This window comes from Nansenia antarctica (assembly GCF_963989245.1).
Source record: "Nansenia antarctica genome assembly, chromosome: 19".
Taxonomy (NCBI): domain Eukaryota; kingdom Metazoa; phylum Chordata; class Actinopteri; order Argentiniformes; family Microstomatidae; genus Nansenia; species Nansenia antarctica.
Window position 1 is genome coordinate 21526007 of NC_137692.1, and position 20247 is coordinate 21546253.

The window sequence follows — 20247 nt, forward strand, 5'->3', positions numbered from 1 at the left end:
GCCAGAGAGATTATTGATGAATCTGCTTGACAAGGGCACTTTAGAGTTCTCCTCCAATACCCCCTGCTTTTGCGTGCTGAAGCCGAGCTGGCCTGTCATTGGCTCCCTGTCATCTCGGGCCTATCACGACGGGACATTGTTCTCTTCCCAGGCTTTGTCTGTCCAAACCAGGTGCTGGAGTCGTACCTGTCAGCGCAACAGCTCGTGGGAGAACTAAATCAATATGTGTGTGTGTGTGTGTGTGTGTGTGTGCGTGCGTGTGAGTGTGTGTGAGTGTGTGTGTGGGGTGGGGGGGGTGGGAGAGAAACGCAAACTAAATAAAATGATAACTAAGAGCACTAGACGCAACATCTATTGCATCTGATCCCTTTCTTCTCCTCTTCGTTAGAGAGCAGACTCCGATAACAGGACAGTTAATCTCAACGAGGAGGACGTTAACACTTTCAATGCAGTGCTGGCATTTCTGGCAGGTTAATTTACTCCAAAACCTGTTGATCTATTGACATGGTGGACCAGCATCCAGTAGAGGGGAGAGAATACAAGGGCATACATAATGGGTTTGTTTTAAACGCCCTCAACGGCAGAGAGGGGTAAGATAAATGGTGGGGTGAGGAGGCAAATTGTGGTGCTGAGAAGACACACTTTATCCTGTAATGGAGAATAAGGGGGTGTTCTCACTAGAACATTTGCTTCACTTGAAACGGAGTTTAGGATAAAGTTCGCTTTGCTCTGCGTCGTTTGGAGCTGTGAGAACGCGCATTCCAAGTCGCTCCCGCAGCAAAGAACCCTCGGATGCTCCGCTTGAAAAGGGTGGTTTCGCTTCGGTTAGAAACGACGCATCCATCACTTTGCTTCGCTTCGCTTTTGGTGAGAACGCTGCTCGACGCAGTCAATAGGCGCATGCGGGTTGATCTGGATAAGAGAGGGACGAACTGGCAATTCAAACATTTTCTGACCAATCAACTACCACGTCTGTTGCTTCGATTGCGTATGTTACTTCGTTTACATGAAGGGCTGTGAGAACGCAAATCAGAGAAATAATTTATGCAACAACGTTGCGAACTCCTCCGCTTGCTCCGGGTCTCGATTCGGACTTTCATGTGAGAACATGACCTCAGACTACTGCGGGAGACTTTCTAGGTCTCCTCAAACCCAATAGTAAAATAAGTCAATAAATGACTGAATCATTACCTTACAATTAAATTATCCAATTACTTAGGGTTATCAGGTAACACTTCATATTAAGCTTCTACTATACCTGTGCAGTAACACTGTAATGACTGTAATAACAATGACATCTACTGTGATAACAATTGCATTAACATAGCAATAACATGGTATATGTAGTTGAGCAGTCCCACCTTATTGAGTAAGTGAGTGAGCGAGTGACTGACTGACTGACTGACTGACTGACTTGAAATAATGAACTGAATGAACACACTCACAGCTGAGTGTTTAGTATTATGTTGGTAGACTGTTGAGGCTGTGACAAGACAAGCCACTATCTTCTCGCCTCATCTCTGAGGTTTACCTGGAACTGTCAGCTACACTACAGACCATCCTGGCACCAGGAAACATCACAGACCATCAGACAAAATGGAAAACACAAAGATGTTCCTTCCCTGCCTTATCACTCTCTCTTGTGCCCTCACTTTCTCTCTCCCCCCCTGCCTCCAGTTCCGTGTACCCACATATCCCCCCCCCCCCTCCATTTCCAGCTGCAGTATGCAACCATTCTGTGCTCTGCTGGGGAGAGAGAGAGAGAGAGAGAGAGAGAGAGAGAGAGAGAGAGAGAGAGAGAGAGAGAGAGAGAGAGTGAGGGGTGTGGGTGTACCCAAGGCAATGAGGGCACAACCATTCCACTAAAAAAGAACTGGGTAGTGGCCTGGGGTGGTCCAGTGGTCTAGTGCCACGGTCTACAGTGCACACCTATGCCCATGTCGGCATGGGTTCGAATCCGGCCCATGCCCTGCAGACATAACCTCTCTCCCTTCTTCTCCTTACTTTCCTGTCTGTCTTCACTATATCTGTCCAATAAAATGAAAAAATATGAGTGGGACTGCCCCACTCAGAAAAAAATAACACAGCCACTTAAATCTACTGTCATATAATTCCAGGTGGTCCAGGAAAGTGGGTAAGGGCAGACAATGGACGACCACTTCTATGTGTGCGGTTGTGTGCAGAGTGAGTGTGTGTGTGTGTGTCAGGGCTTTCCCCTGGCTCAAAATGAGGCTTAGGTGGTAGAAGCTTCTGCTTGTGTGAAAAAATATTTTTGCATGCGTAATGCATAATCTTTTTGGGGTGTTTCAGCAAACCCGGTGCTTGTTTTTAGAATCATTATGCTGACATATTTATTGGGGGAACAACTGGGAGTACAAATGTAAGGAGACCCTTAGGGGACATGACTGAGGGGGAAAAAAATGATGGGAGATGATTCTTTTTTTATTTGAGTTTTTTTTTTTTTGGTGGTGTGAGGAAAAGAGGGGCGTGAGGAAAAGAGGTGGCCTAGTGGACAGTGAGTTGGACTGGCCCAAATCACCACTCGGGAACACCACTAGTGTGCCCTTGAGCAAGGCACTCAGCCCTAAATTACTCCAGAGAGACTGTTTACAGGGATTACTCCCTGTAATGGGAAAATGGTGTCAATGTCAAAATGAAACTAATAAATTGCATGAACCTTGCAGAATTTCTTTTTCTTTACCTTACTGTTACCGGTTCAGCCGTGTGTGTGTGAGTGAAGAGTAGGTACTATGTTTCAGGCCACTGATAGTGTAAAAGTGTCCAGATAAGATCAGGATTACACCATAACAGTGTTATAAGGCTGTGAATTGTGTTCGTTTGCTGCGGAGGAAATAAAGCTCCTGTTTGTGAACGTCACCACAAAGTCTCGCTGGCATCCTTCATCAGCAGAGAGAGAGAGAGACAGACAGACAGACATACAGACAGACAGACAGACAGACAGACAGACAGACAGACAGACAGACAGACAGACCTCCTCCACACAGCTGCACATAACAGATCATTAACACTAGAACAGACGTGCCTTTTCAGCCTCCTCTTTACAATGCTAAGCTGCTATTTACACACAACGACCACTAGTTGGCCGCCTTGTAAATTAGCCTGCTTCCTACACAGAAAAACTGCAAAATAGCTTCATACTAGCTTATCCTGATGTGATTTTGAAAATGGAAGGATACTGGCGTGGTAGGACGCACATATCTAGGAAAAGTCATGAAAGGAGGGTCCTGAAATTTGATCGAGTGCAAAGATATCACTTTTCTTTTTACTCACAGGGGTCAAAATGAGAGTTGAGAGATGTGAGAAGTAGATGTTTCTGCAGGTGGGATGAGAGGCTGCCTGACATTGAGGGAAAGCACTCAGGAACATCCTCATAGCCTTTCATAGATATCAATCATTGTTTCTTAATGCACATGCCATAGACTTACTCACTCCCACTCCGCACACACACACACACACACACACACACACACACACACACACACACACACACACACACACACAGACACAGACACAGACACAGACACAGACACAGACACAGACACAGACACAGACACAGACACACACACACACACACACACACACACACACACACACACACACGCACACACTCATGGGACTGAGTGGTTGGCACTTTACCAGCTAATGGCTGATTGTGATTTGGACAAGTATCCAATTGGATAATTGCAAAATAGACTGATGAGAATGATTGATCAAATATTCAGAGTGAGTAAACAGACTTACCTACAGAGTCCACCATGGAGGACGACACACAGGATCACAAACAGGGAGAGAGGGAGAGAGGGAAGGAGAGAGGGAAGGAGGCAAGGAAAATGAGAGAGAGAGAGAGAGATCGATTAGTCACATTGAAGAAGAAAAAATATTCCTTTATACACTCCGAATATGTGTGTGTGTACACTAGCTATGATCTACAAAGCAATATTCTCTCTTTGTATACCCAATTAAAAGCAATGGGTTTCAAAGCTTTATTTAGATGGTCAATCATCCTTATCTCTTGTTAATTAACTAAAGCTACCAACATATTTCACATACTTTGTTTACAGACGTTCATAAGATGAAACCTATGGGAGCTAAAGGGGCCCCGTAACATTTGCAATTTTCGGAATACCAAATTAATACTTGACACCAATTAAAATGTTTTGGAGTTGTTGGCAACATATTTTTTGGAAGAAATGGAAGCTCAGAATATATATTATTTTTGTACACCCTCAAAATACCATCTGGGGGTCTGGCCAGACCGCTGTTGGTAGCCTGCCTGAGGGGTTTAAGGACTTGGTGCACGAAATTGAGGAAATGTTCTAAAACAATGAAAGCATTATTGTTCTAATTAGCTAATGTGTTGTGCCAGTGATGAGCGGAATGTAAATGTAGGTGTACTTTGGCCGTTCACCCTTCACTTTGTTGAAGGACAATTACCGATGCTAATTGCTGGGAGCTATTTTGCATATCTCTTGATGTACTGGTCGAACATACCTAATGACTAAAGGCAGCTTTGAAACTGGTGTGGTAACAAAGTTATTTTTATTTATTTATTTTGTATTTATCATTCATTTATATGAGGGAGGAATCTCACTGAGACCTGAGTCTCTTTTACAGAATAGCCTTGTAAGAAACATGGGGATAATAAAAGGAACATACAGACAGACAGACAGACAAAATGGAAAATGGAAATCGTCAAATAGTTAATGGAAAAAAGAAAAAAGAATAACAATAATGATATAAACCCTTAAGACAACCTACATAAAAATGATATAAAGACCCTTTATGCACAACCTACATAAAAAAAAACAATGTGGTTAACGGAAAAAAAAGCAATCGGTCGCATAACAAAGGACCAACTAAAACGGTTACACATTTCAATTAATGAATCTGTTAACATTCTCTTGAAATGGTCTCTTAAAGTGACCAACGACTTTATTTCCTCCTAAAGGCCATTCCAGAAAGATGGGGCATGACTACTAAAAGCTGTTCTTGCAGCAACTACGAAACCTCCAAAAGCCAGTCATGAGATTGTGATCTTGTATAATCATTTGTTACCTTACAAATCAGTAGTAATCAAAGTAGGGTTAAACAGCCTGATAGTACATTTCTGGAGAAGTGGTTTATAAACAAAACGTAATCCAATGGCGTGATCTTCCATTTGCCAGGGAAACCCAACTCCCATTCTGGTATAGAGTTTAATGATGAGTCGTATATCTGTTGTGTGTTCTAAACCGGTAGTGTGCTGTGATACATATAGGATCCACGGATGTTAATGTCCTAGTGTGAGCATGCATGTGTAAGATATAGACATAGTCATTATAGTAGTAAGAGAAGCAGGACTTCTGATAAATAAATAAAAAGCCTGATGCTAACTTAATTAGATTTTCTATGATATATAAAGAAAGATCATCATAAATGGTGGTAGTGGTGGTCTAGTGGATAGTGTGTTGGACTTCCGATCAGAAGGTTGTGAGTTCAAATCCCGCCTGAAACCACACCACTACTAGTGTGCCCTTGAGTAAGGCACTTAGCCCTCAGTTACTCCAGGGGGACTGTCCCTGTAATTCGTAATTGTAAGTCGCTTTGGATAAAAGCGTCTGCTAAATGGCAAAATTAATTTAATTAAAATTATTATAAATATACCGTAAATACCCAAGTATTAATAATGGAAAATAACATATACAGTGTTCTGCTCCCTAATGGGACAATGACACATTTCTTTTGGTTTGGCTCTATACTCCAAAGGATTGGATTTGAAATCAAGCAATTACTATGAGGTTAACGTAGACATTCTCAGCTTTGACGGTATTTGTGTACATATTGGTTCTTCATTTCTTTATACATAGTCCCCCTATTTCAGGGCACCAAAAGTCATGGGACAATTGGGTTGACATGGTTTGTCTGGTAAGTCAGGGGTGTTCCATCACATCATTTGTGCAGGCGTAAGAGAGCTGTCCATGTCTACTGTAGTACTGGTTCTAGACTTGTGGACAGGTAAGACCAGTATGTCAAGGCTTGGTTGCACCAACATGGTTTAACTTTTAAACTGGATTAAAGAAAAATGTTATCGACTAATCTTGTTGCACCAAACTTTAAGCCTATCTTAAATGTAGTTTACAAAATATTTACATATTCTTGACTGGTCAAATCAATCTTCAGATTTAAATCCAATTGAACATGCATTTAATTTCCTAATGATAAGATTTTAGTCCAAAAATACCTCAAAACAAACAACAACTGATGATGGCTGTAATTCGGTTGTTAAGACTGACGTCAAATGTGACGTTTAGCAATTTCCGGGTCCAAACCAGAAATTCAATGCACCAGAGTACCAGTGTACTACAGCGGTAGAATGACAGTTAAATCGTTTTTTAGACTGGGATCTATTCATTCAACAAGGGACACAGCACTTTCCTGTTTTTCCCATATTTGTCAGCGTCTTTGAGCCTCGGAAAAGCGCTATATAAATATAATGGATTATTATTATTACTGAGGCATTTCGAAGAGAGCGAACTCAGCCAACTTTGGACCCGGAAACACGTCACGACTTAACAACCGAATACAGGCCTGGCAGATACCCAGTATCTGGTGGGGGTCAATGGGGTCGCAGGCTTCAGGCAGTTCGACCAAATGCTAAACATAAACATAACATTAAAAAAATCACAATTTCTGAATTGTGATACACAAATAGGTACACAAATACCCTTAAATAAAAGCAATCTATTCTTTAACCTCAAAGTAACTGTTTTATTTCAATTTATCTCATATTTTTGGAGTATAGAGCCAAAAGAAGAGCTTTCTTTTTTTTTTTAAAGTATTTTTTTCTGAGTGGTGCAGTCTCACTCATATTTTTCATTTTATTGACAGATACAGTGAAGATTTAGGAAGGATGATTTAGGAAGGATGGGTGAGAGCGAGAGGAGGGATGACATGCAGGATATGTCCCCGGCCGGAATCGAAACAGGGACCCTGCGGTTACATGGTCAACAATTAACCGGCTACGCCACCTAAGCGCCCGAACAAGGGCTTTCTGAAGCTCAAGACAAATCCTGTTGAACTGTAGGGGCAACAAAATGCACTGCTCAAAGAAATGAAGGGAACACTTAATCATCACAGTATAACACCAAGTCAATGAAACCTCGGGGATATTGATCTGTCCAGTTAATGCTGATCAAGAGGCGTAAAGATTGTTAATCAATTTCACCTGCTTTGGTGCAAATGAAAGTCGTGACGTTAGAATTATAAGGTTCTATCTCCATTTTTGTCAAAATTGAGTTTTTTACATAATCTGATCCATTAGGTGTTTATTAATGCCTGTGTGGTGTTATTTTAAAAATGTTGACATTTTTTAGTTAGTAATTAATAAAATACAAGGTTCCATCTCACAAAACATAATGGAATGTAAAGACTTTGACGCTCAATATCTCTGAACTACCATAAACGGAGATAGAACCTTATAATTCTAACGTCACGAAGTGATAACAGGTGGACAGGAGAGGCAACAGCAAGACAACCCTCCAAACAGGAAATGGTTTTGCAGGTGGTGGCCACAGACCATTTCTCTCTCCTTGTCCTTCCTGACTGATTTCTCTGTCGTTTTGCATTTTGCTAGTGCCCTTGTCACTACTGGTAGCTTTTCAAACCATCTACAGTCATGGACAAAAATATTGGCACCCCTGCCCTAACCCTATTGGCACCCCTGCACTGACAGATAATGCACCACTTCTCCCCGAAAATTGGTGCAATTACAAATGCTTTGGTATTCACATTTAATTATTTTGTTTGCATTGGATCAACACAAAAAAGCAGAGAAAGAAAGCCAAATCCATTTCTCTCAAACAACAAACGTGCCAAGATAAAATGCTGATTAATGATCAATCATCCCATTTCCTCAGTAACAAGGCCAGAAGTTATATTATGGAATACCATCAATAACTTAATGAAAGCTATTTGCTGCTCTGTTACAGATGTAAAGCTCATTCACACGAACACCCATACTTTACAGTATTCTCCTATGCGCACGTATGCATGCACGCATGCATGCACGCATGACACACACAATGACATTTCCCATTCCTCCAATTTGTTTCTCATATTGACGGTGGTTACTGTGACCTTCCACATGCTCCCTGCTCCGGCCTGTCTCTTATGTAGGTCATATCGCTAATCGCTTTATTAAAGACCGTTCTCTCACACACACGCCTCTGCTCCTCACACGCCACTGAGCGGCTGATGGGAAACGGATACGCTGATGAAGACCGAGCGAGCCGAGCTCGCAACCACCAACAAAGTCTCTAACCTGATTTAAAGAAAACGAAAAAAACTGAAAGAACAAGCGAGTTGCGCCAAGGTCCCTGGCGGTGCCAGCTCTCTTTCGAATGTGAGTGTTTTGTGTGATTTTATTGCTGAAACACAAACCACTCTGTCTTTAAAAACAACGGCATTGACAAGATGAGCACGTCGCTACGTAATTGGAAACAGAACAACAGAACCTGGCGAGTTGAGCTCAGGTCACCAATGGTTTCCTCCTATACCCTCCTATACAAAGAGTAAAAAAATAAACAGGACAGATGAGTTGAGTTGCGGTAACACATTCTGAAGTTAAAGTCCTTAAGATACCAGGCCTATTTCAAAGGTTGCCGCAGTCACCTTATTTCAAAAGTTATTTCATAAGTTTCACTTATTTCAACAGTTTTACCACACCTCTAAAGGTAGATGCTGTTTTTTCTTCTCCAGCTTCCATCCATCTGTGTTTTTTAAAATGTAGGAATCCAATATCGCCTGCAGTAAGTAAATAAACAAGTTTGTGCATTTGTGTACAAGACCTGGGGCCTCATTTATGAAGCTTATTTAGCCAATGCTAAACAGAGTATTCTCCTGTTGGTATTCAATCTTGTTTTGAGCTCCACACGCTACTGAGGCTCCTGACGGGGTATTAACAGTGTAAAATTGCCAATATGTCTTGTTTGTCTTCCTTGTCACTGATAGAGTTCAATCAGCCAATCCATCAAACAACTCAAGCCCAATACCAACAGGAGAATGTTGACACTGTTTAGCATTGGCAGAGAATTTTGGAAAATTCTTACTTGGGCGCTACCCACATAATCATCTGTGCTGCTCTTCACACAGACGCAGGATCCTTACAAGTTGGTCGTCATTGTAAAGGTAAATAAACAGGCTTTCTAACGATATCAAATACAATGCCGATTAGCATTGTACCAACAGAGAAATAATCGACAAAACACACTTTTCCAAACTTTTTTTCTGAGTTTATATCTTTGATATTCATGCAAATATATTGCCTTTTTACATTCATATTCATTGTAGGTAGCGCCAGGCTGGACATGTACAAATTGAGCACCGTCCACATTGACTTCACAGTAATGAACGTCTTCATAAGGGTAAGGTTCCCGATAAGTCCAATGATACACCATGCAATGTCCATACATTGAAGATGATGATCAATACATGAACAAGCCCACTGTAGACAGTTGACTATCATCCCCAAGCACACCTCATGTATACGGACTACCTAACCTTAACACACCCCATGTATACGGACTACCTAACCTTAACACACCCCATGTATACGGACTACCTAACCTTAACACACCCCATGTATACGGACTACCTAACCTTAACACACCCCATGTATACGGACTACCTAACCTTAACACACCCCATGTATACGGACTACCTAACCTTAACACACCCCATGTATACAGACTACCTAACCTTAACACACCCCATGTATACGGACTACCTAACCTTAACACACCCCATGTATACGGACTACCTAACCTTAACACACCCCATGTATACGGACTACCTAACCTTAACACACCCCATGTATACGGACTACCTAACCTTAACACACCCCATGTATACGGACTACCTAACCTTAACACACCCCATGTATACACACTACCTAACCTTAACACACCCCATGTATACGGACTACCTAACCTTAACACACCCCATGTATACGGACTACCTAACCTTAACACACCCCATGTATACGGACTACCTAACCTTAACACACCCCATGTATACGGACTACGAAGACCTTGGCGCACAGCCACTTTATTACTGAACTATCTATTATTTCTAGTTGCACCACTAGTGTGTCCTGTCTTACCTGTAATATTGTCACCTTTATCTTGTGTTATGCCTATTGCCTTATGTCTTGTGCTGTAACATCAGGAACTGAAGCCTAATAGAATTTTACTGTCTTACACTTGTGTAATGTGATGTAACAATAAACTTGAAACATTCATGGCTTTTGCACAATGCACGGGTTAGATGAAAAACTGCTGGTATTCTGTCAATGACAATAAGGTTGATCTAATCTAATCTAAAAGAAAAAAGCATGATTTAGGATATTAAATACAAACGCAGATATCTGTTTAATCGGGAATCGTATTTAATTGGATCTGTAATTATTAAACAATACTTGGATCTTATGATGCATGTATTATCATAAATAATAAGGTGAACAGTAGGACAAATTACATTTAAACTGATTCTGTTGTCAATGCAGTCTGGCACATAGATATTACACACATATATATCATCTATGGTCTGGCAGATACAAGTGAAGAGTTTCATATTGTTATGACATGAACCGTTGCTCAGAAATTCACTGGGTGAAATACATTTTTTCCGCCGCTCTGTCGGGTGTTTGCCTGACCATTTATAGGCAACTATGGGCGTTGAAAGGGTGGGACAAGACACTAGTTCACATGCGCAAAATGTAGAGTTGATTATGATTTAGAAAGGACTTGCACACCGCCAGTCCGCACTTGCGTGTGCACCGTTTTAGAAATCTGAATGTCGGCGTGCATAAACATTCTTGCTTGTCTACGTATGCACAGCATTGCCTGGAGGCAGGGCTTTTCAGACAGTGGCCTGAGGACATATGAGAGCCCACTTCCAGGATCATCAAGCCAGTCTGTCAATCGGAGATCAATATCAATATCCCTATGGGATGGTGCAGTGGGTAGGGGAGTGGAGGTTTGGGGGATCTTCTAGGCTACACTATCTGTAGAAGTGTGTGTCTGTGTCAGTCTTGCTTTCATGTTTGTGGTTTTATGTGTGTGTTTTCATGTGTGTGTGTGTGTGTGTGTGTGTGTGTGTGTGTCCTCGTTGCAAGGCCAGCCTCAGGGGTTGGAAGCTGTCTCCCATCGATCCCAGCAGTGCTGATCTGTATAGCCAGCAGCATGAACACAGACACATGAGGAGCATTTCACTTACTGTGTACTGAAGCACATTAAGCAGTTCCGCAGGTGTTTATATCCACAAGATTTCCTCCATAGCCATTTTCATAAACTTTGACAGTACAGATGTGGACACATTCAACTCTCTGCTTCGGCTAAATGTTAATGGCATCTCCATAATTGCTCTGTCTCTTTTTTTCTGTTTTGACAACTGGGGTTTTCCGAGTACTGGTTTCTGACTGGTTTTCAGTTACAAGCTACTGTATATCGCTCTTACAATGATCATACACTATTCCTCCAGTTCCCATCCTAGTTGTTAGACTGCACCATGCTATGGGTGTCCTATGGTCTCTTGTATCCACTGTAACACCATTGCGTCACCAAAACTGGGAAAACAGCACATTAGAAGTCAAACAATAACTTGAAACATCGATTTCAACAAACTTTCTGACCTATAACAACCCAACAGTCTCCTGAGCCCACTGTGTAGCATCAATAGGTCAGACTAGGAAATGGAGCGGGCATCGTCAGATAGCCTCCTTGAGAGCACGATAAGAGCAGAGGTCTATCACTAGGGGCTGGAGGGGCGGGTGAGTCTCTCTCAGAGAGTTGGGGAGCTGCAGGGTGGGGGGGGGGGGGGGGGGGGGGGGCTGGGTGAGTCTCCCTCAGAGAGCTGGGGGGGGGGGGCTTATCGACTTGGCATCCATCCTCAGTCACCAGGAAACCATCTGATGATGACATGACAAAAGTGGCACTGCGTTGGACTCCAGAGGGAAAATGAAAAAGAGGGGGGGGTCTCCCACAAGCAGGCCTCGGTACTGAGCTGAGCTGACCTTACAAATCACGGAGCACCCTCTGAGGGAGGCTAGGCTAATGCTAATCCCCCCTGCAGTGAGAATGCTAAGCCAACATAGCCCCAGTGTTCCTGTTGGGTCAAAAGGCTGGAGGGAGGTCATGGTGAAAGACTGTTTGGGGAAGCACTGACAATACTATAGGAAAATGCTTAAGCGCGAGATGCAGTTGACCTCAACCCACATCAGGTCAGAATGGTATTTGTGTTGGGGGCGCATAGGTGGCGTAGTGGATTAAGCGCTGACCATGTACCGCAGGGCTCCCGGTTCGATTCCAGCTGCGGACATATCCTGCATGTCATCCCTTCTCTCTCTCTCACCCATCCTTCCTGTCTAAATCTTCACTGTAACTGTCAATACAAATGAAAAATATGAGTGGGACTGCCCCACTCAGAAAAAATAACTTAAAAAAAAAAAGAATGGTATTTGTGATAAAAGCAGTGGTGTCCTGTGTTAGCAGCAGGGAGGGAGAGAGAGAGATGTTGGAGTACTAGGAGAAATGAAGAGAGAGAGGATGGGAAAAGGCCTCTTCTTTTTTGTTCATGTTATCTGTGCTATCTTGTTGGTTCCAGTTTATGCATGTTTAAGCATGAATGGGAATCGCTGGAGTTTGAGTTTGAGTTCAGGGTTTGTGTGGCAAGGCTGGGGTAATCATTCTAGATACGGAGGTAAATATAGCCACCTGAGATTATGTGGCAGCAGCTGTGGCAGCAGCTGTGACAGCAGCAGGTGACAGCGGGAACAAGTTGGCAACCAATCAAAAAGTTCCGACTTTTATTCCGAAAACTGTACATAAATATCAACGTCGTTGAAGATCAATGACACGCTCGCTAGTCGAGCCAAAACATTGCAATGCAATGGATTCGGGTTGAGTAATCCCCATTACTACCTAGTTAATGTAGAGTAGTGTAGGATTACTCACCGAATCCATTGCGTTGCAATGTTTTGGCTTGACTAGCGAGTGTGTCATTGATCTTCAACAACAACAACGTTGACATTTATTTACATTTTTAAGAATAAAAGTCGGAACACATGGTCAGTTCGCCCACTTGTCCCCCGGTTTCAGCAGCTGCCGTCACATATGTGAACAACATCCTACAATGAAATCTCTTTCTCCCGTCTGAAAGACACAAAGCCATCTGATCTCGTTACCTTTGTTTTTCCAGACAACAAAATCAAGAGGAACAGGAGGATCACACGGCCGCACGCACACACCCTGTCAGTGGGCATCTGATCGGCATGCTGGAGGGTGTGTGTCCACAGTTGGATGCAGGTGGCATTTAAGAGAGCTGGCACACCAGTAGACACGAGGCCGGGGCTGCGTCAGGTGGTACCTGCAGACAGTGTGCACGTACACACACTGACAGCACACTAACACACACTCGTACACAATCTCTCACACACACACACACACACACACACACTCACACGAACGAACGCACACACACACGCACACTCTCACACGAACACTCACACGAACACTCACACGTACACTTACACGAACACTCACACGAACACACACACACACACACACACACAATCTCACACACACACACACACACACAAACACGAACGCGCACACACACACACGCACACTTGCATGTATGCATGCACGCATACACACACAAACACACACACATACACACAAACCTGGAGAGACTCATTTGTTTTCATGTGAATATAATAATGGGAATGCGAAAAGCGTTTTGGACTTTCCCATTAGCAGGTCTGCTGTCTGCTAATGTGAAGCTACAGAAGTTCTCTCTCCTCACAGCTCGACACCAGGACTCTATATTCAACTAATGCATGTTTAACAACAGAAGCCCCCCGGGGGGTCATTACTAACCAAACACAGATTGACGTCTGGAGACCACCATTTGTCAACATTAGTGTAACAGTGTAATCATTGAATTAGAATGCAAAAAAACTGCACTGGTTGTGTGTTTAGTCAGGATATAAGAATCTTAATCTCCTGGCTTATAAGAAGCAATCGAGTTACCGTACTCACTGGAAAAGTTTTCCGAATCAGGGTCAATTTGTCTGTCTCCTTTTCTAGGGATATTGTGTCTGACTGAGAGCAAAATTATGGCTTAGTAAAACACGAGTGAGTAAAACAAATGTAATAAGGCTACGTTTCGAAATACGGGTGTGGTGAAGGGTGATGTCATCACTTTGATCATGCAAATAATGATAGTCTGTCTGCGTATGTTGCTGATATCGCCATTACGGCTGAAATGGGTAAGCCATTCATAACTGTAAGGCAACGGGTGAGTGTGTTTGTGTTGTGGATATAATTGATTCTTAATAGATTTAGTAGAACTTACAAAGCACAAAGAGCTTAGATCAATTGTCTCCAAAGAGGCCTTTTATTAAGCCAATGTTTACATGAGCGCAGCAGCAAGAAGCAAGCAGGAAGCCAACGATGGTGGGACTGGTATTTATAGAACTGTCCTTGGTCATGAGGTCACCATTCTTGGGAACCAATCATATTATACAAATCTGTGATTACATAAGTTATGGGCCCTTCAGAATTGTTCACTGCGCCACAGATCTTGGCTCATACTTTACAGGAAGGAAATGGGCCTTCCTTGAGTGCTAGCTTCGCCAAACTGTAGAGAGACTTACATTTCCCAGTATAACATGATATAAAACCACTACAATTGTCTTATCCTTTAGCCACATCATTATGCATTGACTGCCTAGTACTGGTAGTATCGTGGGCGTCACTGTTTCAGAGATATGTGACACATTTGAATGCTTTGGTCCTCATGTCGGGATCCAATGTAATGATCAGACTTTTCTTTCGAAAAAATGTGAATACATTTCTGCATTGTTGTAAATCAATGACACATCGCTAGTCAACTAACACAGCTTGTTTTGTTGGCCTGCTAACAATGTAAAGTAGTGTTCTAGTTAACTAGGTAGCAGTGGGGGATTACTCACCGAATCCATTGCGATGCAATATTTTGGCATGACTAGAGAGTTTGTGTTGTGATTCTCAACATCGTTGAAACATAATTCCGTATTTCAAAAGAAAAGTCCTAACATTTTGATCGGTTGCCAATATGAGGACGAAAGCATTACAACGTGTCAAATATTACACTTATGAAAGCATACAGCAGTTTCATCTGTTCTACCAAGAGGTAAAGTGAGGTAAACTGTTATCAAAGGTGGCACTATCATGCCAAATAGTGTCCGCCTGATGTAAATATAAACATAAAAGCTACATTTGTAAGTAAGCAAGCTAGATTTAATAAATAAGTAAGCTAGCTAGCTATGACTGGAAACATAGTAGGCTATCCAGTTATGGAATTATATTCATTACTACTTTGCCTGATGTGATATGGGTTAACTAGCCAACTCTCTAACACTAGCAGTGAATTAGAGTAAATTACGTGTGAAATTAGCATGCTAGCAGGTGTTTTCATATAAAATGGCCATGCCAACATAAAACCTATAGCTGACTAGTGAGCCTGCGTCAACCTCAATGGTATTGAAATGCAAGCAGATGCAAGAAGATGCGTTCGAAAGACATTGATTACAAAGCCGGACACTATTTGGCCAGACGGACATAATCTGGCATGACAGCACCACTGGCTACAGAACTATACTGTACATCCACTTGCTGGTGCAACAGCAGTTAAATGTGTGCAACTCACAGGGCAACTGACAATGGCTGCTGCTGTCTCTCTGTCTCAAACCCGGGCCCCTGCGGCTCCCAACACAATGTTGCGTCACACCACTGGGCGTACACACACACACGCACACAAACAGACAAAACACACGCAAGCACGCACGGACGCACGCACACAGAAAAACAAGGCTATGCTGATCAAAAGCACAGCCCTCGCTGAGACTGACTTGGTTTGTGGTGCGTGTATGTGTTGTGGATGTGAATTCTCTCAACAAGCATCCTTCTCATAAGATCACAACATAGACTGCTCTGTGATATCTAGCACTTATTCCAATTACAATGTAGACTCATAACTAGTGGAGCCTGCTAACAATGTAAAGTGTTATAGTTAACTAGGTAGCAGTGGGGATTACTCACCGAATCCATTGCATTGCAATATTTTGGCTTGACTAGCGAGTTTGTGTTGTGATTCTCAACATCGTTGAAACATAATTCCGTATTTCAAAAGAAAAGTCCTAACATTTTGATCGGTTGCCAATATGAGGACCAAAGCATTACAACGTGTCAAATATTACACTTATGAAAGCATACAGCAGTTTCATCTGTTCTACCGAGAGGTAAAGTGAGGTAAACTGTTATCAAAGGTGGCACTATCATGCCAAATTATGTCCGACTAGCCAAATAGTGTCCGCCTGATGTAAATACAGGTATGCTACTTTTCATATTTGATTAGTTACTAATTTATGAAAAGAAGTGGTACAATGATTGATATTTATATCGCTGAGTTACAATGTATCCATTAATTTTCTTATTTAACATGTTCTGAATATGCTGTACAATAAATAATATTGTACTGTTTATTGTAAACAATAACAAATACTTTAAAAACTGGTACTTTGAAAACAAAGTACTGTCTTTGGTAAAAATGAGTGCTTTCAATTGATCCTGTGATTAATCAGATTAATCATGATTAATCGCACGTTTAAAATACTAGTATTTACTTGTATTTTGGGGGTAGATAAAACAAAAACAGGTGTGGTGCTGGAATAAAGAAATGCATGACAAACTGGTTAGAGGAATCAGAGATATTTTTGCAGACTTAGAATTGCACCCCTAATTAGCAGACAACCACATAAAGATGCTAAAAAGAGAAGGTAAACAGCTTGCCTGTACATTGTTTGCAAAGTAACATCTCACCCTAATGAATGCTACAGTGAGTAGACCCAATTAAGAAATGGTATGCCATAGTGTCTCTGAAGAGACAACAGTCCCTTTTCACACTCTTAGTTGAATAAAGATTACTTGAAACAACTCAAGGTTTGTTTACAGCGGGTGCTATTGATAGACACAGTAACATAATTCACTAATATGTTTGCTCTGCCTCCCCTGACCGCACGTCCCTGATATACAGTATATAACTGTGCCCTGGGTTTAAAACGGCCAATTATTTCTCACACACACACTCTTTTGTCTCCTGCATTTCCTCCACAACTTATTTTGCCCCCCACCCCCCCTCCCCCACTCTGTCTGCAAATGTAGACAGTAGGTTAAGCGAATGTGGCCGTGACTGAATGCTTCTTTATTTAATCTACTGTATGTCAGAGAGGTTAGCTCCTGCAGTGTGCCACAGCACAGCATCAGAGAAGGGGCCATGCGGTGGAGATTAGTCTTGGATTGCATTAGTCACACATCACACATCATACACACACACACACACACACACAAACTATTATTCCCAACCTGTAAGCTCTCCATTAAGTCCTGTCAGATGTGAGTTTCTCACACAAGGGGACATACAGTACACATGTCCATACACACTCGAGGACAAGGGGACATACAGTACACATGTCCCATACTCACTCAGACACAAGGGGACATACAGTACACATGCCCCTTACTCACCCAGACACAAGGGGACATACAGTACACATGTCCCATACTCACTCAGACACAAGGGGACATACAGTACACATGTCCATACTCACTCAGAGACAAGGGGACATACAGTACACATGCCCCATACTCACTCAGACACAAGGGGACATACAGTACACATGCCCTTACTCACTCAGACACAAGGGGACATACAGTACACATGTCCCATACTCACTCAGACACAAGGGGACATACAGTACACATGTCCCATACTCACTCAGACACAAGGGGACATACAGTACACATGCCCCTTACTCACTCAGACACAAGGGGACATACAGTACACATGTCCCATACTCACTCAGACACAAGGGGACATACAGTACACATGGCCATACTCACTCAGACACGTTTGGTGGAACGACAGTTCCTGAAAGAGTTTGGGAGTTCATGCTTACTTCATTCCAGAACTCAACAACCAAGCTTCCATTCTGTATCAATTAAGACACCAATGCAAATCTACATAAAGTTGCTGCTTCCAACAGCACCAATGATCCCCAACCTCTTTTAAACACAAAACTCAATGGGGAATATCAGTTTCTTGCTAAATAAAGTTTTGTTTATGGAGTTAATAGAGTTTAATAGTATAGCCACGTTTTCCCTCTACCCAGAGAATAGCCGCTGACAGATCACTCGTAAGGTCGTTGCATTTCAGTGCGTTCAACAGAGGGCTACCAGTCGACGGGGTGAGAGGGCATTTTGGCCTCTGCCAGTGGTATTGTGGCTGCTTTGGAGAGGCTCATGGTTGGATTTCTCTCCTCACTGTGTGCACCCACACTCACACACACACACACACACACACACACACACACACACACACACATCTAGACAATTTGATGGCAGCTACTAGATTGTTAACATAAGTGCAATATTGAAATACAACTGTGAACATTCTAAACCTGCTAACTGCGACACTTTAATGAATGTGCAACAAATACTATGTGCAATATGACAACCCTTGTGTACATAAGGTTCAGATATAGGAAAAACACACATACACCCACATACACCCACTCACACACATACACCCACTCACACACATACACCCACTCACACACACACACATGCACCCACTCACACACATACACCCACTCACACACATACACCCACTCACACACACACATGCACCCACTCACACACATACACCCACTCACACACATGCACCCACTCACACACATACACCCACTCACACACATACACCCACTCACACACATGCACCCGACCCACTCACACACATGCATCCATTCACACACATACACCCACCCACTCACACACATACACCCACTCACACACATGCACACATTCACACACACGCACCCACACACACACACGCACCCACTCACACACACGCACCCACTCACACACACGCACCCACTCACACACACACGCACCCATTCACAGACAACACAGCACACTGATAATGACTTTGTTGACGAGAAAACACAAGCTCCCTCTAACACCTCCTCTCCTTCCCCCCACAACACCAAGGGGGCCAAGGCCGCCGCGAGGAGAGGAAATCAATATACATGGCACACGCTCGTGTTGTGGTGCTACCTGCCAGGCGTGGGGTGACTGTCGGTCTGCGCTGCCGTAGAAACATGAATATTCCTGCCCGTAGCAGCATGGCTGGGATGTCCCATCCTTCACCCTGACTAAGCAGGAAGCTGTGTGAGTCCTCTGACGCCCTGACGGGAACATGGCCCCGCCGTCACTCAAACACAGCGTGCTTGCATTTGAATTGCAGATTGAAATCAAGTGTAATACTGAAACACAACTGTGTACATTTCAAACCTGCAAACTGCGACACTTTAAATGAATGTGCAATAACACGTATGTGCAATATGACAACCCTAGGGTACATAAGGTTCAGAGAATAGGACATGTTAGAATAGGTATAGCATAGCATAGAGTACAGCAGTGTTTTATTTGTATAGTATAGTATAGTGGATAGTGTACATAGCCTTTATTTATGTAAACCAGCTCTTTTCCCTTCTTGTTTTTAGTTTTTTTTTTCCTAGCACCAGGGGAGCCCCCCCTCCCAAATGTCGTTGTTTGGTACCTGTACTATATCAATGACAATAAAGACCATTCATTCATTCATTCATTCATTCATTCATTCATTCATTCATTCATTCATTCGAATAGCATTGAGGTTGATGCAGGCTCACTAGTCAGCTATAGGTTTTATGTTGGCATGGCCATTTTATATGAAAACACCTGCTAGCATGCTAATTTCACACGTAATTCACTGCTCTGCCTCCCCTGACCGCACGTCCCTGATGTACAGTATATAACTGTACATTGGGTTTAAAACGGTCAATTCTTTCACACACACTCTTTTGTCTCCTGCATTTCCTCCACAACTTATTTTGCCCCCCAACCCCCCTCCCCCACTCTGTCTGCAAATGTCGACAGTAGGTTAAGCGAATGTGGCCGTGACTGAATGCTTCTTTATTTAATCTACTGTATGTCAGAGAGGTTAGCTCCTGAACATGAATATTCCTGCCTGCAGCAGCATGGCTGGGACGGCCCATCCTTCACCCTGACTAAGCAGGAAGCTGAGTGAGCCTTGACAGGAACATGGCCCCGC

At 42.8% G+C, this 20247-nt stretch overlaps 1 protein-coding gene across 1 annotated transcript in view; it reads right to left on the reverse strand.

The window, feature by feature from the left end:
• slc36a4 (solute carrier family 36 member 4) overlaps positions 1–20247 on the reverse strand; it is a gene marked incomplete at its 3' end in the record, with an annotated part of 168469 nt that overhangs the window by 21374 nt on the left and 126848 nt on the right. The window lies entirely within an intron of this gene.